Source organism: Prionailurus bengalensis, chromosome C1 (assembly GCF_016509475.1).
Source record: "Prionailurus bengalensis isolate Pbe53 chromosome C1, Fcat_Pben_1.1_paternal_pri, whole genome shotgun sequence".
In the NCBI taxonomy this organism is placed as follows: Eukaryota; Metazoa; Chordata; class Mammalia; order Carnivora; family Felidae; genus Prionailurus; species Prionailurus bengalensis.
Window position 1 is genome coordinate 157,560,704 of NC_057345.1, and position 25,629 is coordinate 157,586,332.

Genomic DNA, 25,629 nt, shown 5'->3' on the forward strand with positions numbered 1-25,629 from the left:
ATATCTGTCCAGTTAAAGCGTACAACAGCTTCCTCCTGAAAAGAAATCAGGCAAAAATAGTAACACAAGAAGAAAACGTGATGAGGGTGTAGCTCGCCCACCCTATTCTCAGTGACTGAGTGGGCTGCCTAAACATCAGAGAAATTTAAGGCAACAAAGAATGGTAAGCAGCCCAGGTGATGTTGCTGTCGAGGGCGTGAGGTGTAGGTGGCTTCCAGGACCTTTAGTGAGCAGGGCATTCTGGATCTCAAAACTTGAAAAAAAAATAGCATTAAACAAAGTACCAGCATAAAGATATAAAAGTGCATTCATGTAGTGTAATTGTAGTCAAAATTGTAGGCTTTCTGTTATGAACCCATTTCTTAAGTGTCTGATATTCAAATTTAGTCTTCCTGTGAACTCATTAGTCTATAAGCTTCACCTTTCTTTGTTTTCCAAATAAAAGGACTTGTGTTTTTTTTTCTTTAAATGTTTGTTTATTTTTGAGAGGGGGGAGGGGCAGAGAGAAAGAGAGAGAGAGAGAGAAAGAGAGAGAGAGAATCCCCAGCAGGCTCAGCACTTCCAGCACAGAGCCTGATGCAGGGCCCCAACCCACAAACCATGAGATCATAACCTGAGCCAAAATCAAGAGTCAGGTGTTTAACTGACTGAGCCATGCAGGCACCCCAAAGACTTGTGTTTTCTAACATGAGTTCCAGCTGTTCCGGACATTTCTCAACTGATTTCTGGGTAAGTTAGCCACGGCGTGGAAAACACTTTGACAGCAGCTTTTTAACTCCTCATTCCTTTGGAAGGTCTACTGAGGAAAGCATGCCCCATTTGGAAGTAACAGAGTACCTCTTCTTTGTGCATCTAAGTACCCATCAAACCTAGGGTAAGAGAAGTGCTTTATGTTTTTGAAGAAAAGATGCACTGCTTCCAAACTGGACCAGTTGCTTACCATGCCACAATTCTGACAAGTCTCACTGACCCTGAAATACAGAAATCGCCATTAAGGACAAAGGTGACCTCTCTGTAAGTCCCCACCTCCCCCACCTCCCACCCTCTGCAGAAGCTCCCGCAGGTTCTCCATCATGCCTCTGACTGGTCAAAATGGTTGTTGGCATCTGAACCAAATGCGCTTGGGTATGGTGGGGAACCTCTTAAGTCAGAAGGAGGATCACTTTCCAGATTTCAAGATGCTGCCCTTTGAATTAAGAGGTGCCGCTGCTGCTCCAATTGTCTATAGGACAGGTATTTCAGACTGTTGGTTTTGCTGTTTTTTTAATGGTGGTGATGTATTTGTACGAATACTGGCCTATTCTCTCACCCATTATCTCTAGTGACAGATGCCATATCCATTCCTAAAAAGACTGATTTAGAATAAAATGCCTATAGAAAAAAAAAAAAATGAAAGCAACTGCCCACAGATGGGTCACACTGAATTCTCACTGGAACTAACTGGCTGCAGACAGTCATGTTCAAATAGGTCATGTTCAAAATCAGCAGTCATGTTCAAATTCCACAAGCTCACATGGCATGATTTACAATAACAGTATTTTCAAGATATGTGGAGCACGAACTGAGAAATCCAGCAAGGCAATAGTTGACTCAGTCAATATGCAAGCTTTGCAGAATTTCTTTCCACATATGCTTTGGAATGGTCTTAATTTTCAGAACCAACTTCAGCAGCTATAAAGGCAGAGATAAAGCTGTAGCTACAAAGTTGGACAGCCAAACACAAATAATGATCGATTCCATTGTTCTGTGTTTGCTTGTTATCAGCGTAAATTCACGTTGTACCAAAATCATTTGTGAAGCAACTCATTTATACAGACTAAACTTTTATAAGTGAACATAAATTAGGACATTTTTATTCCTGAAAAATGTCATGAAGTTATATCAAACTTTTAAAAGGCTCATAGGAATTTCTTGCTTAAATTTTTTTAACGTTTGTTTATTATTGAGAGACAGAGAAAGACAGAGCATGAGCACGGGAGGGGCGGAGAAAGAGGAAGACACAGAATCCGAAGCAGGCTCCAGGCTCTGAGCTGTCAGCACAGAGCCCGATGCAGGGCTCAAATTCACAAACCGCAAGATCTTGACCTGAGCCAAAATCGGATGCCTAACCGACTGAACCACCCAGGTGCCCCTGGAATTTCTTACTTAATAAGACTTTGAAAACAACTTGGATTTTCTTCATTCTTCTTTAAATCACCAGGACCTAGTATGTGAATTGCTCTTAAAAGGAAAATAAAAATATCGTTTAACTGTTGAAAGACTAGCTCACATGTATTTCAACTTAAAATCAGGAAAAACAGGCCGTATGATCTGGGGCTCCATGCTAAACTCCTTTATCCTCACAATGTCTCCAGTTTTATTGGCAGAAACATTAATCGCATTTGTATTTTTCAGTCAGAACAGGGAGAGCTATTGGTCTTAATATTTAGTACTCTGGGGGCACCTGGGTGGCTCAGTCAGTTGAGTGTCGAACTCGATTTCCACTCAGGTCATGATCCTAGGGTTGTAGGATCAAGCCCCGCAATGGGCTCTATGCTGAGTGTGGAGCCTGCTTAAGATCCTCAATCTCTCTCTCTCTCTCTCTCTCTCTCTCAGTCTCCCTCCCTCTGCCCCGCTCCCCCACTCACATGCTCAATCTCTCAGATAAAAACAAATAATTTTTTTCAGTGTTCTGAACACCTCATTCAAGAGAAAAATGCATTTGATTACACCCCAAGTGCTGTGCATGTGTGTGCACACACAGCCACGCTCAGTTCAGTGTCTCTCCTTTGTACTTCAGTATTTCCATTACTATACTTTGTTATCTGAATTGTATCTTTCTCAGGAAGGATATGAGTTCTTCTGTATATTTCTAGCTCCTAGTAGAACACCTTAATAATAGAAGATATTCAACATAGTTTTGTTGAATGAAGCAGTGGATATTACAGGAGAGGAATTAAGAAGCTGATTCTAGAATCCACATGTGGCCATGGCTATATTTCATCAGTTCATCTCAGATCAAAGTGTGGAGAGAGACCGAGTTCCTGCCAGGTACAAGGTTCTGGGCTAAGCTGTGACATGTCAGATGGAGTTTGTGCCCAGTGATTTTATGTCATGGAAGAACATTTTTTGGAAACCTCACTTTCTCTCTGCTTTAATGCCTGTTACAGAAACATGATAGACAATGGAATAGATGTAGTCAATATCAGTCACTTTTTAATCACTGAATTCTGGAATCATCCACACTTTTCTTACTGAGTTTCGTAATTCTAGCCTCATGTGCTAAAATTGGGAGAACTTCTTCTGCATGTGAAGTCTACTGTTTTTCGCTAAGTTGGATGCCCAAGTGGAGTTTGACAATTGCTGCCATGCCAAGATTTAGCGTAGCATGTTAAAGAGCAAAGCTGAGAAGAGTTTATGTACAATCTGTCACCGCTCGTCAAATCTTGGGTCTCTCTAGTGCCTTTCTCTAAGGCGTAAAGGACTCAGAAGAAGAAAGAACCTTGATAGATGCGCGGCTTTGTGCAGAATGGTCCCCCTGAAAGTTTCTGCTGCCCCAGCCAACGGTGAAGTCTCTCAACACCACCTCTCTGAGTTTCCTAAAGATGTTGGTATTTGCACACAGAAGTTGGCTTAATTCATCTTTCCTAGGAATTAACTTTTTTAAAAAACTGGAATTATTTTAACAGAAATTCTTTGTGTGGCTTGGCTAATACACTTAAAAATCTTCTCCCTCCTTATGGTATACATCCTGAACTGCCTCCATAAATATTTAAAGACTTCATTAAACAAAGACATGCTGCAATTATTACCACTCTACTTTATTGGTATGAATGACCATGTTTACATACAAGGAAATGGAAGTACTTTGAAACAAAATCATTTCAGTTGGCTTATTTTTTTCTAAGTATTTTTTTCCAGGATGTTGTCCGATCATCGTCAGTACTTACTTTTGATAACTCTGTCACTTAGGCTTTGGCAGTCATATCACCGAGTCTTATCGCATAGGGCTGATTCTGTTTCCAAGAGAGCTCAGTTGCCTCTTTCAGAAAGGCAACAATAAAGATCCCTGACAACATAGCAGGGCTAGGAATCCTGGGATTAGAATAATACCCTGTGTAGAATAGGGAAGACCTAGCCGCAGAAGTTACAGCAATACAAGCTGGCTGTGGCACACACTGACCTCTACAGGTGTATCCCTGCTCCAGCACTGCCTTGGGGTCCATTAAGGCCTCCTTGTGACTGCATCACAGCTCAACCTATCCCTCCCTTTCTTCCTTCTCCTCTCATCATGGCCTGGGTGTCACTCCCAAGAACATGCCCCAATAAACTTGCTGCGTGGATATCTCAGAGTCTCAAAGTCTGTTTCCCAGGAACTCAGGCTGTGAGAAGAGAAAAGGAAAATTACATTCATGATCAGTGAAACTTACAAAGTGAAAAACCCTGTTCTGTCTTCTAAATTTGTTAACTAATTAGGTCAGGTATTACCTTCACCTGATTTCCTAATGAATCACAAAACTTACTTTGGTAAGTTAATAAATAGGCAGCTCAGCAGCACTCTCTGTTTTGTTCTGTCAGTCTTTATTCAAGTCCTTGGTTGCAGACAGACCACACACAAACCGGAATCAAATGTGGCCAGATGTTGACATTAGAGATTCACAGTGCAAATCCCTTTGTTGCTGCAAAGAAGGCTGAAGCAGAACTGGGGAGAAAAAATCTCATGTCCAAATATTATTACTATTTTATTTGTCCTATTCGTCACTAAAATACTTCATAGCTAACTCTCATGTGGAGACACACAAAATGAATGTGATTCCTCAAATATGGCCCTGGTGGAATTCTTTTCTGCCACATGAAGCTAAAAAGAAGGGAAGATGTTAACGATGTGTAATAGAATAATGCACTGGAGTAGCTATAATTTTTAATCCTGGTAAAATTGTAACTTAGATTAAGATGTGGGTGACAAATTTTGAGTCTAGGCTATTTCCCCAGAAAAACACAACAATTTATATAGCCAATTTTCAATTATCTGCCCAAGGAGAAATAGCAATAATGGCAATTATCCAAAAGAGTATATAATGAACAAATTAATTTCTATTTGACTTTGAAATACTGTTTTGTATTCCAAAACCAACATTTGGATGTGGATGCCTTTTTTATTCTGTAAGGTTGCTATGCCTCAAACTTGAATACTAAAATTATACTTTCGAAATCAGATGGTAGAAAGTGGCTTATATTTTTCATCCTGTCTTGTGCAGTACATTCCTGCTTTCTATATTATTGCTGAAAATAGATATTATCTCTTAGGATATATTAAGTTCATCCTAAAGTAGAGAAAACTTGCATCTATATGTTTCCTAGTTTATATTTTCCTGGCACTGATGATAATTTAATACTTTGGTTAGGAGGACGCCATCCCTCCCTGTCCTTGCTTGGCTAAAGTTAATTATAGTTATATTTTGTGTACGTGTCAAAAAAACAAAGCAAAACAGAATGGGTGGTCAAGGCAAGGAGTTATGTCCAAGTAAGATTTAAGATGTTTAAATGGAAATATCTGCCTGTGGAAAATTGAGTTGGCCATACATACATTTTCCACACCGATTTTGGCCCTGGTTTGGTTATTTTTCATTCAGTAGATGCTAAATTGTATACAAAGTTATCTGGCATAGGATCCAGCTCATGTTAGCCGTCCATAATTGCTTATTTCCTTTACTCCTTGCTTCCTTTTCTTCATTCAATATGTTTTATATAAGATGCTTCATATGAATGCTTCATAGACCTTAACAAATGTTTATGTTTTATTCCATTCTTTTTTGTATAGAAAATATTCATTTTGTGAAAATGAGGAATTTCTTTAATATGTTAAAATAAAATCATCCAGTTGTTATCTTCCCAATGTTAATATACAATATGTGTTTCAATTCTTAAAAGCTACCTCCATGGAATTTGATTTATCACAGTTTTTTTAGATTTTATTTATTTTTATTTTCTTCATGTAATCTCTACCCACAATGTAGGGCTTGAACTCATGATCCCAAGATCAAGAGTCACATGCTCTACTGACAGAGCCAGCCAGGCACCCCCTGATTTATTATTATTAATCTATTAAGAACCATAGCATTTTAAAAGATAAGCATGAGGCTTTGCACACACTAAAAACTGGCCACATACTCTCCTGTCTTATTCTCAGTCATGCGGTGCACTCGCATTCTAGAACAGTACATTTTTATATAAGGCAGAAGATTATCAAGCATCGCAGTGCTTTCAATTGTTTGCTTTAGGACTCCTTTGCTTTGGTGTTTGACTTGATAATTATTTGGCGTTTGACCAAAGTTGGCTTTACCTCCCTTTAAAGATCTAAATAGAGTCTTCAGTTGAACACTGGAGACGTGGGTTATACAAAATACCCAAGCTGTGTAGACCTAGTTTCAAACCTGGTTCTACTACCTGCCAGGGTGATATTAGACCAGAGACCATCTCTCAGGGTCATGGTTATCTCATTATTAAAGTAAAGATAATAATATAAAATGAAGAGGAATGTGGTGATGCTTACAAATAATAAATGTAAGTAAGTTAGGGTATATTAGGCATTCAATAAATGTTGGCACTGTAGCAGGATTTTCACACAGAGAGTCGTGACACCAAGGCTTGTCTTTCCCAGAAGCGACTTTATTCATGCCAGCACTGCTCAATTGGGTTTATACCCAAAGAACTGAGCCCCGAACCCCACGTGGCATAGTTTTTTTAATACATTGTCTATTTCTGTGTCTCCCATATATTGTAACACACAAACATGTAGTCTGGTTAAGTGGTCTCATGTTACAAGGTTAAATGGTCTCATGTTACAAGGTCGTGATGGATGTTGTCACGTAATAGCATATAGCCAGGTTGCCTTGAGGGTTTTTTTGTTTTGTTTTGTTTTGTTTTGTTTTCCTTTTTCTCTCCTTAGGGAGAGGACCCTACCACGTGTGCATTTACAAATACTAGCATACATGTACTAAGTGCTAATACCATTCTAGGCATTTTCTGCGTATCGATTCATTTAAACCTCAGTATAATCTATGATCCAGGTACCATTATCACTATTTAAGAGAACTTAAGTCCCAGTGAGCAGCTGAGTCAGTATTTCAACCCATCCCATATGCTTAGCCATCACGTAGCACTGCCTCTCGTATAAACAGAGCAACCTGTTAGCAGAAACTGGAACCGGCAAGTGGATTCAGTGCGGCCCCCTCAGGCCTCTGCCCATAACTCCAGCACTGCCATTCTTCCTATCTGGCCACACTGCTTAAACACCATCCCAAACAAATACCTGCAATCAGAGTTTTATTTCCTATGAGGGACCATCGTATTTTAGTCATCCAGCTTTACCCAGAACTCATTCCACAATATAAATGGAGAGAAAATTATGCCTCTTATGAACTTTTATATAAATGCATCTTGAGACCCAAGGCTCAGATCAACTGAAGGCAGCCTCCAATGTTTCATTTAAACAGATCTGATCAGATTCAGCCAACCTCAGAGTGGTCCCAAGTGGAAGTGAAAGGTTGTAGGTAAAAGGGAAGACACTCGTGATAAGAAGCCCCAGTTCTGCCACTCACTAGCTGAGTCCTTGCCCAAGAGGCTTCTGCCCCCTGAACCATTCACTTTCTCTCCATTTGGAAACTGAAGATGTTGCATTGGATCTTAGGTAAAAGCTGGCCACCCATGAGCGAACCCTGACCCTCCGGTAGGCTTTGGCTTTAACCTCGTTTGACCTGCACAAAGTTTTAATTTATACTTATGAACTATAAAACAAGAGATTTCACATGAAAATCCTTATTTCTGTCTTCCTTTGAAAATCTGAAGCTGTGATATTATTGGGCCTGTTTTTCCTTATGCCATCAGTGAAAAACATCGGCTAGATGTGAGTGCTGGCTCCCCCTTTAAGATGGGACATGTGCTGTCCGCAGCCCACCATTCCCTGTTGTCTCACACCTGTCTGCCCCTCATTCATGCTGCTTACCTGGTCTTGTAGGCATATGGGTTTGCAAACCTAGGACCAGTACCGACCTTCATTTGTTCATTTATTCATTCTTTTTTTTTCATTTGATCAACCTGTATTCAGTGCTTTCATGCCATCTTGTCCATTGTACTTGTAACCTAAATACAAGTCTTTTTTTTTTTCACTTCTCAGAGGTGAATTAATCTCCACTGTCCCTAACATTTTCTCTCTTTTCGTTATCTGCATAGGATCCTGCAGCTTGCTAATAAGCAGCAGCTTCTCCTGGCACAAGCCACTGTCCTCATCAGACAAGCTGAGACCATGCTTTGTGCCCTGCACCTATAGTAAGAGAAAAGGTACACGGCGAGCTTTGGCCCAACAGGTAAGAGAAGAAGGCGCTGTTTGGTTATGCAGCCCGTCACTGGGGAAATTAACAGCAATTCTATAAAATCAGAAATCAACATCTAAGGACTAATGAGGAAAGTGAGACATTTCCTTTTTTCCTCTCATTACTGTTTACCTGCTATAACATATAAAATAGCCTTGGCATAAGCCATAAAATAACTCGTGTTCCTGAATGATAGGGGAGAAAAAAATGAAAGCTGAACAGAGAGTGGCCTTTTTAAAAAATTCATATTTACAAGCGCCTACGAAACCTTTGACTGATTTTAGTGGTGGCCTCTTTTAGGATGAAACATCCGGGAGCTAAATATATCCCTCAGGTGACCTGAGACAATGCCTATTTAAAAATCCATCTCTCTAAGGCGATAGCTAATTGATTCTTGAAACTTCTTTGCTGAAATAACCTTGTCCCACAGGCAATTGCGTTTCAATTATTTCTTATTTCACTTGAAAATAATAGTCTTTTTCTATAGAAAATGATTGAATAGTTATAAAAAGTATCTATAATAACACATAATTGTTAAAATATTTTTATTTAAAATGATAAAACACACAACAAATACTCAGAATATTCCTTTATACACTAACTTTTTGCCCTAAATAGCATGCTAAGTTTATTGAAATGATTGCAGCCTTCCTGGAGTATGACTCAGGAAAAGAAGCCCCCACTGGCACCAGGAGACTTGAATCATACTTTTATCTCTTCCACCATTGCCTCTGTGATTTGAGCCAATAACTTCATCTCTCCAAACTACAGTTTCCTTGCCCATGAAATGGGCTGTTATTTCAGACTGCTACACTTGATCTTAGCCATAAGGCCAAAAAGTGATGTTATTTCAGATTTCTAAACACCAGGCTCAGTTTGACAGTGAGGTACCACTGTAGGGGTGGGGAGCCTTGAGCTAGTTCCCTGCAAATCTGTTTGCCTAAGGCAAATTCAACAAAATGCTGGTTTGCCAAATTCCTTTCTTTTCATTATTTACAAAGTTTACAGCAATTTGCACTGGGTAATTTGGTTTTTCCCATCTTTGGAGATTTATGTGAGGTTTTAACTGATAGTTTTCCAGTTTGCTCCAAACCAACATTTGAAGGAATGCCCAGTTTTTCTTTGCCTTAGCCCTGCTGGTATTTAGGGGAGAGGATCCTCTAATAAGGAGGAATGGAGAGGCATCAGCACACAACCAAAAAGGACATAGACTGAGAGACATGACTGTGACACCATAAGGAATCTCCAAACTGAAGACAAATATATTCAGGACTTAAATATATTAGGCAGATTGACCGTTTGGGGGAACTGTTTCATAGGATTAGCCTGCTGTTGTAGTTCTTCCTTGTAGGGATCTTATAATTCAGTGGAGGAAAAAAAAAAGATTAAAATGAAAGCAGGAAGTAAACAATGCAATTACAAATCGTGATGAGCACTCTAAAAAAATGAAAGGGGTGCTAAGACAGTGAAGAGCTCGACCTTGCTTCATACAGGTAGTCAGGGCAGGTGTGAGGCAGGAGAGCGGTTCCCTGTCCCTCCCCTTTGCAGGTTTGTGATAGGATTGCATCGCTTTGCTCTCCCCAAGATTCCGTGGGGCCATGGGATTTGATCTGGCCAATCAGTTATGCATTAAAACAATATGTGTCTCTTCCGTGCTGGAGCATCTAATTGATGTTGCTCTAGCTCCCTTTCCCTATGGCATTCTGACAGGGCATATGGTCCAAGATGTGGTTGGTCCCTTCACCTGGAACTTGTGTGACACCAAAGAGCAGAGTCCCCCAGCCAACCCACACTGGAGATGCACAGCCTACAGCATGAGCAAACAAACCTTTATTGTCTTAAGCCACTGAGATATGGAGGCTTTTTGTTAATGTAGCTTAACAGAGACAATCCAGACTATTACAAGAGACATATCTGAAGAGGCAGAAAGACAATTTGTAGAGGCTTTAAGACAAGAGGCTCTGAGCTTGGCTGGTTCACAGAATTGAAAGGCGGTCAATATGGGTGGATTATAGTAAATCAGAAAAAAGTAGCAAATAATCTTGAGTTCCTTCTACTCTCTCAACTCTTGCCTATTCTGACTCTGAGGCTGTTCTGATATTTATATTCCTGGCAATGCTTAGAGATAGATTAAGTAGCTGATTCTAAATGCTTTTGATTTGTTTACACAAATCAAACTCTCATATTTTATCTCTTGCCTCTGGATTATGATCGTTTTTATCAAGAACTTTGCATGTGGGCTATTGATATGATAATGCAATCCTAATGCCTTCTCAGGAATGAGGGCCTCTATCCTTTCAGTCAATAGGAAGATGCACTTAAGTATACAGGCCATTCATAGCTGAGCTGAGGCTTGGGATGGGAAGCCCACAGCATTTCACAATTGAATAATATGTAATACTGTGCAATTTTTAAGCTCTCAGCTTTTCATATCAATTTCTAATATTCTGGCAACAGAATCTAGGGAAAAGCCCAAACTTTCATGGGACTCATCATGGCTCCTTTTATGTATATGTATGAGAGATTGTCTTTTGCACTGAAGATCTTGTTTGAAAACAAAACAAAAACCCCCTAGCAAAAAGCAGATTGCATGAGATGCAGTTTATCTTTTTTGGAAGAAAAGAAGAGCTGAGTCAGCCCTCCTGGGATTTGACAACTAAGGTATTTCTTTATCCTTGACACTGCTCAGATAGAGCCACAGATATTATAACTGCCTTTATTGAAGTTTGGTAGATTTAGAGGAAATACATCCAGCTGATATTACAGTCATTCTTGTACAGTTCTTAAAGTCTTAAGGATTTTTTATTGAGGTGAATGAAATCCTGCTTAAGAAAAAGAAAAGTAGAAGAAAGGAAGGGAAATGGATCTTAAAAAAAACCTGGGTCCTTAATGTAGTCCAGGCTCAGTGTTAAGTGCTTTCATATGTAGTATTATCCCCATACAGTGGAGGAAATAGCCCAGAAAGATTAGGATCACCCATCCAATGAGTGGCAGACCAAGGAAGGAACAGAGGTCTTCCCCCTCTAAAAACCCTTGTCTTTCCTCTCTACCACTTAGACTAGAGTGTAAAAGTCTTCCTATACCATCACCACTATCATATCCAAAGTAGCCCAGCCTTGCATTTCTATGATCTCCAGAGTTGTCCTCTAAATGGTAAACACTAGATCAGTCTTCATTTATTACATATATAGGTTCAGAAGAGCTTCTAAACAGAGATGGTTGTAATAAACTGTGCTCTGCTAATTGTAAGTCTTCCTTTTGTTCAGCCTCATCCTGTATAATTAGCACAGTCTTAAAAATAGAAGTTTTCGATGGCATTAAAGTTCTTACACAGCACACCCTCTAATTATTTCATATCTTCACATTAGGGATAAGATACGGTGGAGGGGGTAATACTGTTTGTTCTTTAATTACTTATAGAAGGAGTTCAGGAAAACCAGGAAAAAGATATCATTAAAATAATTTCTACATCATTCTGAGATATATACACATAGACCAATGCCCAGGCATACATTTTTCTCATACACTTACTCCATCCTGGCTTCTGACATCATTTTTGGCATGGTCTCAGTTATACCTGTTAGCATCTCTTTCTATCAAGGACTTACCTTTCCTTCAAGACTCAAAATCCCCTCCTCCACTGGTCTTTAAGATATCATTCAAATGAAGCTCCATCTTCCCATCTGCCAGGGTACTTTGTACTAATCTTAAAGCCTGTCTCTGCTCTGTTTTATAGGGTTGGGAGCTAGGGCAAAAATGGTTGGTGACTCACTCAAATATGTTTTCTCTCTTTTCTTCTTGGGCATCTAACTAGACAGCATTTCCTTGCCTTCCTTAGAACTGGGAATGTCCACATGACGACTTTCTCACAATGGAGTGTGAGTGTAAATGACATGCTTCATTTGGGAGCCAGGATTTTTAGGAAGTACATGTGCCTTCTCCATGCGCACTCTTCCCTGATGCTGTTGGAGTGAGAGGAGGAACTCTGAGGCCTTCAGGGATGGAAGGAACCTGGGCTCCTAGATAACCAGGTGGAAAACTGTCTGACCAAGTGGGAACACCCCTATTAGGTTGTGACGCAAATAAAAAATAACTATATGTTGTACTAAACTTGGAAATTTAGGGTTTATTCATTATAGCAGCTATGTGGGCTTACCTAACACAGCGTGCTCACAGCGTGCTAACACAGGTGTGACCCCCCTCTGTTTGATAAGCCCTAGAAGGACTGGGACAAAAAAACAACCCTTCACTGTGAGCAGAATTAAACTGAATAGCTGCCTCATGTGGAAATGGAGCAGATAATCATCAAAATGAAGAGTGGAAGATACTCTAAAACATCTCTAACACTGGAGATACCATTTTGTCATTTATAAGCAACTATCCAGAATTTTGTAAATAATCTCATAGATGACTAGAGTGGAGAATTAAAGGGATACTCAGTTCCCATATTAAAATATATCCTAGTTCATTATCCATTCAAATATCCATTATTATTTCGATCAACAAGTAGGCATTAAACACATTTTATATGGCCTCACCTCACTCCATACACAGTCCAGTGGGAGAGCCAAATATCCACTAAGTCTTTACTCTGCTTCCCACCCAGGTTCTCAGCCTCCTTATCTGTGAAAAAGAGTAATAATATTACATACTGCTCAGATTTTTTTGTATTTTTTACTTATATAATATTTAAATATGATTAATGTGAAATATTTAGCATTGTGCTTGACACCTGAACTTGGTAAACACTCAATAAATCTCAGCTATTATTATTTGTGTTAGTTGGGGTAAATAAGATTGTACAACAAAAAAATCTGGGTAAGAATGAGGGAAGGGTGGGGCGCCTGCGTGGTTCAGTAGGTTAAGCAGCCGACTTCAGCTCAGGTCATGATCTCCTGGTCTGTGGGTTCGAGCCCTGCATCAGGCTCTGTGCTGACCGCTCAGAGCCTGGAGCCTGCTTCAGATTCTGTGTCTCCCTCTCTCTGCCCCTCCCCTCTTGCACTCTGTCTCTTGCTGTCTCTCAAAAATGAATAAACGTTAAAAAAAAAAAAACTTGTCTTTCAAAGTGACTCCTGATATGAGAGTTGAGAGGTTAGGAATAATGTTGCACCTTTTTAAAAATGAAAACAGTATGTGCATAGGACCAGTGATGTGAGGAAGACTTGAAAAAAAAGTAAGAGTAGCTGGAATACAGAGAGCAATGAAGAAACACTGCAGAATGAGATCATGCAGAGCCTTGGGAACCATCTTGTAGTCACGCTAAGAATTTACCCTCTTCCTAAAGTGCCGTAGAAAGTCACTGAATGGTTTCAAACACGTCATGGCACAGAATGACATGATCAGCTTTGATTTTAGAAAGGTCATTGTGGCTATGAAGAAAAAATGATTGGAGGGCAACAGAAAGGAGCATGCAGGCCACTGGGAAAGTTACTGTACAAGCCAAAGCAAGAAATCCTCACGGATAGGTCAGGTGGTGGTAATGGGGATAGAGTGAAGTAAAGATACAAGAAGTTTCTAAAGTGACATGGAAAGGACATGGTGATCAATTAAGTGCAGAGATAAGGGAGAGAGTGCTGTTAAGAATGGCTCCTGGTCTTTCACAGGGTTGTGGGTACATTTCACACAGATAAGGAACCCTAGAAGAGGATCAGGATTGCAAGATCACAAATTTACCTTTGTACACACTACATTCGGATGCTCCCCAGAGATCCAAGAACACATGCCATGTACACAGTTGGATATATGGGTCTGGAGTTCCATAGACACATCTGAGCTAGAGTATAAATTCAAGAGTTATTGGCATATGGATAATACCTGAGACCATGGGCAGGAAAAATTTGCTTAGAGAATAGGCAAAACTTAGACCTGAGAGGAAAAGAGGGTCTAGAACCTAGCTTAAGGAATTTATAAGCAAAGAAGACTATACTAGTCAGGCAGGGTTCTCAAGACAAACAGAACCAGTGGAATGTGTGTGTGAGTGAGTGTGTGTGTGTGTGTGTGTGTGTGTGTGTGTCTAGTTATACTTTAAGGATTGTGGTGGCTTGGGGAGTGTGAAATCTGATAGGGGAGGCCAGCAGGATGGAGACTCAGGTAAGAATGACAGTTGGAGTCCCAAGGCATTCTACTGGAAAACCAGGAATAGCAAGCATTGCAGATGAAGTCTGAAAGCAGTCTGCAGGAGAATTCCTTCTTCTCAGGGAAGATCCACCTTTTGTTCTATTCAGACTGTCATCTAATTGGAGGAGCCCTACCCCACACCACCCCCACCACATTATGGACAGAACTCTGCTTTACTCAAAAGTCCTGGCTTAAATGTAAATCTCATCTAAAACACCCTCACAGGAACATCCAGCATGATGTTTGACCACATATCTGGACACCGTGGCCCAGCCAAGTTGACCCATAAAATTAACCATCACAGAGACATAAAAGGAAAACCAGAAATAGTACTGTTTCTAGGTGCTGGGAATGTGACCTATACTGTGGTTTACAGTGTGACCCCAGAGTCGGATGGCCTGAGTTAGAATGCTAACTCGTTGTTTACTTGCCTTGTAACCTTAGGTGCTTACAGGAGACTGGACCAGCCTAGACTGGCACCCGGGTGAAACAGAATGAACAAGATGATGCTAAGCAGCTCTGGCTTTGGGCAGTGGAGGGCTGAGGAGCAGGGAGCTCTGCAAATGATACTCACCCTGCCCTCTCTCTGGCCACAGATATGGCAGTTTCCCTTCATTGCATGGCTGGCATCCAAGAGTTTGCTTTTCTAATGCTGTGTTTATTTATGGCCTTGGATGTGCTATAACCAAAGTCTTTCCTGACCTGTGGCTCTGCCACTGAACAGACCAGAATGGAAACCAGAATATTACACAATTCATAGGTTGAAAAGAGAGAACAAGAGAAACATTGGCCACGTCACAGTGCTCTCTCCTGGGGCTTTGTGGCAGGTATTCTCAGTGAATTTTACTGAGCCCTGGAGAGACAGCACAGAAAGATCTTTAAGCACGGTAAAGACTTCTCCAGGCAGCAAACCTGTGGCAACTCAGAGTAGTGGCTCCCCCACCTTTCCTCCTAGGCTGGCTTGTTCTTAGGTCTCTAACAGCAAGTATGATTAAGTAAGGACTTATTTTCCAGTTGCCTGGGCAAATATTTATTCAGCTGTGGGTAAGGCACCATGCTTTCTCACCAGACTGTGACAGATCTAGTGCTTTGGCTCCCTGACATCTAGGCTAGAGCAGGAAAGTAGTGGGTGCTCAATAGATGTTGGTCAAATGAATTACCATAAACCATATAGTTATAAGGCATTTGGAAAATACCCTATAATACGAAAGGGTCAACAAATCCTTCTTCCCTAATAAAATCTACCTGAGATCCCACAAAGGGCTTTTCATATGTTTTCTAATAGTATAAAATATCCCTCATGCCCTAGTGAAATAAGTCTAGGATACGATGAACTTCCATATAAATTAATTAATGTAACCCTGTTGAAAAAGGACCTATGGGCATTTGAAATAGCCAGAAAGATGATAGGCAGCGATCATATAACTCACGGTGAGATCATGACCTGAGCCAAAATCAAGAGCCAGATGCTCAACTAACCGAGTCACCCAGATGCCCCAAATCTGCTCTACCTTTTTAAATTGAAACCCAGTAGTGGACAGCCTTTATTGAGTGTTTACTGTGTGCTAAGCACAGTGCCATGAGTTTTGTGTATATGATCCCATTTGAGCTAAGAACAACCGTGAACGATTGCTTCTGTAGCATCTTCATTTTGCAGGCTAAGAAAGAGAGGTCTATAGAGATTACAGAATGTTTCAAGACTAATACACGTCTAGAAGTTGAATCTAAGTCTTTTCGTTTACACTCTCCTGTCTCCAAAATCATACACAAACTTCAGCACTTGGTGACTATTATTATAAATTTCCTGTGACATCCCTCACAACTGACTGCCACAATCTGTATATTATAACATAGAGAATTTTTTATCAAGGACACAATGCTGCTTTTATCGAAATTAGATTTTGCTTCATGGTTTGAACCCAATTCATTTATTTGAGTCATGTTAAGTCTTAAAAAATAATCAGGGGCGCCTGGGTGGCGCGGTCGGTTAAGCGTCCGACTTCAGCCAGGTCACGATCTCACGGTCCGTGAGTTCGAGCCCCACATCGGGCTCTGGGCTGATGGCTCAGAGCCTGGAGCCTGTTTCCGATTCTGTGTCTCCATCTCTCTCTGCCCCTCCCCCGTTCATGCTCTGTCTCTCTCTGTCCCAAAAATAAATAAAAAACATTGAAAAAAAAATTTTTTTTAAATAATCATGTAATGACCACCTTTTATGGAGTGTTTATATTTCACTATCTCAGACATTTTGCAGAAATTATTTCTGATATTAGATTGATTAGTTAAAATATTTCTAATATTGTATAGATTTATTTTTATATATTAATATTAGATTTCTAATGTAATAGATATACAAAGTGTTATATTAAAGTTGGAGCAGAACAGGGGCACCTGGGTGGCTCAGTCGGTTGAGCGTCCAACTTCAGCTCAGGTCATGATCTTGCAGTTTGTGGGTTCAAGCCCTGCGTCAGGCTCTGTGCTGACAGCTCAGAGCCTGGAGCCTACTTTGGATTCTGTGTCTCCCCCTCTCTCTGCCCCTTGTCTGCTCATGCTCACTCGCTCTCTCTCTCTCAAAAATAAACATTAAAAAAAAAATTTTTTTTAAGTTGGAGCAGAACAGCCAAGTCTTACCCCACTTATTAGTTTTATTTTCAGGCTGCAGGGGCTTCTGACTTCCCCTTTCCCCATTCTCCTCAAGTTTCATGTGCTGCCTTTCCTCCCCCTCTGCTTCCTTCTCCACCAGCCTCAGGGCCACTGCTCCCCCAGCAGAGACTCTTTGACTCACTGACTTGCCAGCCAAGAGCAGGTCTGGGAGGACAGTCCTCAGAGTTGTGGGAGGAAGGTGAGAGGAGAAGACCAGAAATGGTGGAAAGAGAAGCTGTAGGGAGGGTATGTGTTCCCAAGGGAGGTACAGAGTCCAAGCAGGAGAATGGAGAAATGAGCAAGGAGAGAGCACAGCTGGGCAGACAGATCCTTCAGGTGAGAAAATGGGAAAGGCAGGTGAAAGTGCCCCAGACTATAGCAGAGTCTGGCAAAAGGGAAGGAAAAGGAAAAGAAATCTCTAGACAGCGTTGAAGATTTTTTTTTTTATGAAGGAGAACCACGAAGAAAGTGAAAAAACAGATTTTCCAGCCAAGCTCTACATTTGTGTGGGAGTCCTGTTGACAGACAACCAGATCATTTCTCTCTGTTGTTCTAACCAATCACCACTGGAAGCCCTGCCCCAGGGAAATGCCCTCAAGGATTAAGCAAAAGGAAGTAGCTCTTGCACCAAGAGCAGCCTCCTGAATGACAACCCTGACTAAGGCTGGACCTTTGTTCACAGAGCAGGGAGCAGGGCTCAGTAGTGAGCAGGCTGTTGGCCAGACATACCACTGTCCAGATTTGGATGAAGCTGGAATGGAGTGGAGTAGGGATCAAGTCACTTTAATAAATAAGTGTATGTATGTATGTATGTGTTGGTCAGAAAGGAAAATAAAAAATATATGCAGGGTGCCTGGGCAGCTCAGTGGGTTAAGCATCTGACTCTTGATTTTGGCTCAGGTCATGATCTTGCTGTTTGCAGGTTCGAGCCCCACATCGGGCTCTGTGCTGACAGTGTGGAGCCTGCTTGGGATTCTGTCTCTTGTCTCCCTCTCTCTCTGCCCCTGCCGGGCTTGTTCTCTCTCTCTCTCTCCCCTATATATATATATATATATATATATATATGCAAGTTATTCCCAGGCTTCAGTGAAATGCTATCAAGATTTCAACTGAGGAGTTTGTACATTCTTTGATTTCAAACTTGCCCATAATTTTAAACTGTCAATATCAATATGGGCACATTGTTCTACACATTTAAAGAGGATGCTACTAGTGGTGATTATCCTGGTTTTGTATAGATTTAGTTGAACAAGCTGGGGCATGTCTGGCAGTCTCCCATGTTGCACAAAAAGTTGATTTCAAACTGTAGCTGTTTGAAAATACACACCACCAAAACCAAGAGTTTGATGGAAAACTAAACAAGCGCTTCTTAGTCTGTATTTTTTGCAAACAAGTGATTCAATTGCTTTGATTTTAAATTAACAAATCAAAAGGTCAGTCAGTTTGATTAAAAACACAGGAACCGGCTAATTGATTTGTTGACTGCACTGACTCTTTGCTTGAAGAGGCAGCATGGTGTGATGAAAACAGAAGTGGGTTTGGGAGCCAAGCAGCCTGGGCACTGGTTTGGGCTCCCCCCCCCACACACACCCCAGTAAGAATCTGGGTGACCTCTGAGCCTCAGGATACTCATACCTCAATCCTGGACTCCAGTGATAATCACATGAGAAAACATGAGGGGAAATAAATTTGCACACTAGAAAGTTTGGTACAAAACTCAGTTATTACTATCAATAACTGTCACATAACCCCAAAGCCAAGTGTTTATCAATCCCCTTCAAAGACTGGGAGCCCTCCCATGTGTAACATTGTCTGTCCCTCTCCTGTCTGAGTCATATTCCCTAATAGTTTTCAGCAGTGCCCTTTCTTACCGATTTAATTCAGCACCACTGACAATGATAAGCCCAACCACTGCGGCAGTTAATAGAAATTCTCCTTTAAATGAAGTGCATCTGCTGTGACATCTGTTTAAAACCCATGGAGGGGAGTCAGTGTTCACAAGCAAATTGAGTAATTACTATGTAATTACACTATAAATCGTGCAGTCATTGATTTGCTATCAAAATTCATATCTTTTGGACATACTCAGTATGAAAACCACCTGGGTTCTTCCAAAATGTGCAGCCATGTTCTTATAATGGTCAGTAAAAGGATTTGAGCTAAACACCTGTGGCCAAAAAATTAGAATATTATCTCTAGAAGAGAGAAAGTGTTGGAAGGAAAGATATTAAAGTGTGGAAGAAGATGGTAATAGAGTGAGAAAGAAAGGGGACAGGTATTTTGAAGGGAAATCATCTAATTGCTTTTTTAGTCATTTAAGAGCTGTGACATTGCTAAGCCTTGCTGGCAGGAGAAAACACAGGAAGAAGAGAGACCAGAGATGCAGGATTTCACCTGTTCCAAGAGAAGCCCATCACTCTTTGGATGCTGTTTGGAAGTTGGGAAACTTGTACCATATGCAGAGAGTAGAGGAATTAATGATTCAAAACATAGTATCTACTAGTCCTTTACTACTACCCACATTTATAGCAGTAAAAACTGATATCTAATACTTTACTAACCAGTTACAAAACATAGCTCTATGGTACTTCCTTAAAATCCATTTTTAAAAAGCCAATCAATAGATATTTTATTAACACATAGAGTAAGTAGGTAATGCATACAAGGCTATATTCTTGGAACAATACAGAATATAAATAAATAAGGCAGCATCACAGCATAATGGAGGGAAGGCTGACTTTGACCCTGGCTGACTTGAGTTTGAATCCTGGCTCTCTTGAACAGCTGTTGGGTTGAACCATATGAAGCTGCTGATGTTCAACCATTTTTAAGCTACATACTGGCAATTTCATGTGGTTCGACCAAAAAGAATGGGAAAATCTCAAATAGTCTGGGCCTCAGTTTCTTCATTGCTAAAAAGGAGGATGATTATTTGAAAATCAGAGAAAATGTTTATAAGATGTTTATAACCATAAGAGACTCTTAAATACTGAGAATAAACAGGGTTGATAGGGTTGTGGGGGGAGGGGAAAGTGGGTGATGGGCATTGAGGAGGGCACCTGTTGGGATGAGCACTGGGTGTTGTATGGAAACCAATTTGACAATAAATTTCATACTAAAAAAAATTTTTTAAATACAATAAAGTTGTGGACAACAAACAAAAAAAGATGTTTATAACAAATGTTCATATAAATACTTATAAAAAGTTTATAGTGGGATGGATGTAGAAACCTCCTACCCTCGGTCCCCTGAGAGAATGTACTAAGCAACACCATTACTGTACAATGGGAAAGGAGACAAAGGACAGTGTTGCAAAAAGTCAAAGTTGTGGGAGTCTCCCTTCTGATCGCTGTGTATTTAAAAATAGAAGTTACACTAAATATTTAATGTTAGGAATTTTATTAAAATGAGAGGCTCCATTTGTTAAAACAAAGGCATTTGATGCCCTTCCTAAACATGCAGTTGTATGTCCAGTCTCTAAAACCTAAATTCTATGCCAAAGAGCTATCTTCAACAAATTGCGCACTAAAATCAGTTACTCTGCAACTATATTAACATCAAATGGTTCGAATTTAATAGCATGCTACTTTCCAAACTATGTTCCTCCAGTCTTCAAAGTGTAAGTCTTATTTAGGGATGGCATGCAATTTTACAAAAAGAAAGTAAAAACTGCACCCCAACACAGCCAGTCACATTTATATGGTCTCTTTCCTTTGCAGGGGTGGGGGGAGCAGCCGCACTTAGCAGCGACAGAGGCAGCAGCAGGGGAAGAGCCAGTGCCATCAGTCAATTTGCTAAGTAGAGACAAGAAGCAAGTTCAGTGGAGCAGAAAGGTCCCTGCCTCTGTAGAGTTGATGGAGACAAGGATGTGATTGGTTTCTTAAGGGGCAGGCAGAGGGGCAATGTGTAATTTCGCCTCCCCTCACTAAATGTGCCTGTCTATCTGAGATGAATCAACACCTTAGATTACACATTATGCAGATGACAGTAGCAGTTTGGCACCTAACGCAGTCTCCTATCAGAGTTTAGAATCACTCCCACCGTTGTCTGTGAAAAGCGAAAATAAATTCCCCTCCTTGGCTTCCTTGTCCTTGAAATACAGCTTCCTCTAAGCCCCACAGCTCAGAGGCTGAGCTACGTGGCAGATGGCAGTGTCTCCTTGCAGAGGTTACGAGCTCAAAACTCCCAGACTAGAAAATTAATTTAACAAAAACAAAAATAGAGGCACCAATGGTCCTTGCAGATCATACAGCGAGGATCTCAGGGAAATTCAATTCTTTAAACAAAATCAGGAAGATCTTGACAGTGTTTCAGCACCAATGGGCCAGGTGAAAACCATAGCCAAAGGTAGCTATTTCCTGAGTTGCTCATTGAAAAGTGACCCCGGAAGAATGGAATAATAACCATGTGGGCTAGAAACTTTTTTCTGCCACCATTAAAATGGACATGCCTTAATCCGGGGAAATGAAAGCTGTAAGTTTCTGATCGATCCTCACTTAAGTACCATAAAAGAGAACTGAACTGACCATTTCCCACCAAGTCCCAGGGTAAAACTGGAAGATAGCTGCTGAAATTTCAGGAATAGTTAGCCCATACATGAAAAATGACATCTTTAAGTGAACATGATCAGATCCTAGTACAGATTCCCAACGGAAATTCTAAAAACTCTCTTCCTAGAGCTCCTAAGAAATATCTATATCTAAAATGCTCTGACTTATCCCTGGGGTAGATTATTGCCTTAAATTATCTCTTAAGACCACTTCTAATATTGAAATTTAGGCTGTAAGGGTGAAATCAGAGTTCTTAACAAAAGCAAGTGCAGTGTTGGACTTCTATATCAATGAAGGGTTGAATTCTATGGTAGAGTAGGTTATTATCAAAAAAGAGAACTTTACTGGACAAAATATGGTGTGCCAGTGTGCATTTCAAAAGCACCCTCTAACACAGGTCAGAATTCAAAAATAAAAGAGAATCAGGTCAGAGCAATGGCATTCTCGTGGGTCATAGGATCTTTATATCCACTCAGACTAAAAGGAGCCTTCATTTTGTATCTTTGCATGAAGGCTTAGTGCATGTAACTGTGTTCTCTGTAAACATTTATGTCAACCATAGAAGAGTTAAGCTTGAAGTAAAAGCATGGATGGCACCCAAACAAATCCTGGATTTTTCTTTATAAAAAAGTCAGCCCCATCTGAATAATAGTCTTCTTAGTGCACATCTTTTGTGGGAAGTTGGAGAAAGACCAGCTTTACCGAGCCTGGCTTGTCTGTCCTCAAAAGCACAGTGTGGGTTCTTCTCCAGAAGATAACAAGTCTCTTAATAGAATCAAAGACCCAAATTCTAGCTTTAGATTCTCCTGGTTCTTTTACTTTGGTCACAAATGGTTAATCACTCTACAGACTTTCTCCTTGTAAGACGTTGTGCTGAGGCTTCTAAACTAATCACGTTTATAGACGCATTGAAATCCTTTTTAGGCAAGCTAAGAAACTTCTGCTGCCTTACATGCTGCTGTGCACTTCACTGAGAATGACAACTTGTTAGATGTACCTGTGTAATACTTAGAGCCTCCTCGTAAAGACTTTTTTAAAGAGCTACTCCATAGCGGCGCCTGGGTGGCTCAGTCGTTAAGCGTCCAACTTTGCCTCAAGGTCATGATCTCAAAGTCCATGAGTTTGACCCTCGTGTCAGGCTCTGTGCTGACAGCTCAGAGCCTGGAGCCTGCTTTCAATTCTGTGTCCCCCTCTCTCTCTACCCACCCACCCCCCTGCCAGCACTCTGTCTCTCTCTGTCTCAAAAATAAATAAACATTAAAAAAAAAATAAAAAGCTTCTCCACAATGTTACATTAGTTTCAGGTATACAACACAGTGATTCAACAAGTTGATATATTATGCTATACTCACCACAAGTGTAGTTACCCTCTGCCCCAATACATTGCTGTTAAAAAAAAAAAAAAAAGGGGGCGCCTGGGTGGCGCAGTCGGTTAAGCGTCCGACTTCAGCCAGGTCACAATCTCGCGGTCCGTGAGTTCGAGCCCCGCGTCAGGCTCTGGGCTGATGGCTCAGAGCCTGGAGCCTGTTTCCGATTCTGGGTCTCCCTCTCTCTCTGCCCCTCCCCCATTCATGCTCTGTCTCTCTCTGTCCCAAAAATAAATAAAAATGTTAAAAAAAAAAAGATATTTTTAAAATTTCTTTAAAAGCTAATCCAGAGCAATCTCCTCCATCCAGTGCTAGAACACAATATACATACACCCCAGGTCTTCACCCGTCAGAAAGAAGGCTGGCTTTGTGGTTCATTCACATCTGACGTTTGATCATTGTGAGCCACATTGATCCACATTGAGCCACATTCATGTCTGAAGGGAGACGAAAAATTTGAGAAGGTGCCTTTCTATGCCTTTAGGAGAGGAACAAAACAGTAGCATTAAACCTCCAGTTTGGCAGATTCCTCAAAGATACCAAGATTGTAGGAATACTCTTTCACGTTCCCCAAATAGCAAGTGTGGCCACTGTGGCATTGCCACACTTACCCAAGCACCTTCTGCAAAATGTACAAATGAAATGTATCAGCCATCTAATGACATCAAAGGCCTGTGCCAGCCTCCCCCTTTCCCTAACAGGGGATGAGAAGCAGTACCAGGCTGTTTTTTAGCCCGCAGCCACTCAAGCCATGTTCCTAATTAAGAAAGTAAAATGACCCAGACAAAAGTACAAAAAACCCAAATGGTTACTGTAAGTACAGATTTTGAGATTCTCTATTTGCTGCCACGAGAATATCTCAGGGAGAAGGAAAAATATGGTAAACCACAGGAAATAAGGATAGAAGGCTAATATATTTAAGTAATTTTCACTACTGTAGTATGTTTCCTTTGCAGTATAATTGCCTCTTGGATTTTTTTTTTTGGCTTATTTTTGCTTAAACACCAGAAACTTTTGACTTGGTCCAGGTTTTTGAATACTTGAATAGAATGTGGTTTGGCGTAAATATTAACAAAACTGAAAAAAAAATGAATTAAAATTTATTCTTTGAACTAAGCTAAAAAAGGTATATATTATTACAAAAGTTACTTTGTATACGGAATAGTAGGGGCTTGTTGTATCACATCTTCTGTAGGGCAATCAAAACCAATGGTCAAAACAAAAACACTTACTTGGGTTCTCTCCACTTCTTTAGATTTAAACCCGAGTGGAAAGCCTTGGAGGAGAGCACCAATGACATTTCCGTAGCCCATGCTGATACCCAGCAAGTAACACTGCATTGCCTGTACCATGACTCCAGCAAATATTCCCTACATCTGTCTACACTGAGCAGTGCAGCTTCACAACATCTCATACACACCTTTATGCCATTTATTTCATCACTTACAACACTATATTAAAATAAACTCCAGGGGCGCCTGGGTGGCTCAGTCAGTTGACCACCCGACTTTGGCTCTCACAGTTTGTGAGGTCGAACTCCGCGTCGGGCTCTGTGCTGACAGCTTGGAGCCTGGAACCTGCTTCGGATTCTGTGTCTCCCTCTCTCTCTGCCCCTCCCCCACTCACACTCTGTCTCTCTCTCAAAAGTAAATAAACATTAAAAATTTTTATAAAATTTTTTTTTCAACATTTATTTATTTTTGGGACAGAGAGAGACAGAGCATGAACGGGGGAGGGGCAGAGAGAGAGGGAGACACAGAATTGGAAACAGGCTCCAGGCTCTGAGCCATCAGCCCAGAGCCTGACGCGGGGCTCGAACTCACGGACCGCGAGATCGTGACCTGGCTGAAGTCGGACGCTTTACCGACTGCGCCACCCAGGCGCCCCAAAAATTTTTAAATAAATAAGTAAATAAACTCCAGGTGACAATACTGGACTTCAGCTCCTTAGAGGACAGTATGATGGTTAACCTTCTACCCCCGGGAGCTAACACAGTGCCTGCACATAAGAGAGACAATTAATAATAGCGTCCTAATTCATAATAGCATGCATTAAAATATTTAAATACATTTCTGATTTTCTTCAAGTATTAAAATTAAAAATAGTATTTACTGAGCACAAATACGTGCCCAGACTGATATTGAGTGCTTTCCTGATATTTATTTCATTTTATTTTCATGAATCTGAAGTAGGCACAGTTCCTGTCTTCTGAGGAAACGCGTGCAGAACAGTGATACAGTTAGCAAACGGCAGTTTTATGGTTTTTAACACCTCACAATACTGCCCGCTGGTACAAGTCCCTTAACAAACACTTTTTCAAAATTACTGATGAAATCCAGACTCTTGGCAATTAAAACACTAAAGTTTGTAGCTGCAAATTTTCGTGATTATTTGACACATAGAGATAGCCCATGGTATGTCTAGTCCAACTTGACTTCCTTTATATGAAGTGTTACTTCAAGGTGCTTCACAGTGAGGGAAACAAGGATGAAAGAAACTGAGATCTCATCCTCATAAGATAGTATTCCTGGAGTAGAGTTCCACTTGACCAGGGAGATCCAGCCCACCAGGCTAGCTCTCATCATACCTGACCTGGAAGAACTT

At 40.7% G+C, this 25,629-nt stretch overlaps 1 protein-coding gene across 1 annotated transcript in view; it reads left to right on the top strand.

Annotated features, from left to right (window-relative positions):
• Positions 1–8,213: 8,213 nt before the first annotated feature.
• B3GALT1 (beta-1,3-galactosyltransferase 1) overlaps positions 8,214–25,629 on the top strand; it is a 40,339-nt gene continuing 22,923 nt past the window's right edge. The window contains 1 exon segment of the mRNA XM_043576952.1: positions 8,214–8,345. The gene's annotated coding sequence lies outside the window, so the exon portion shown is untranslated.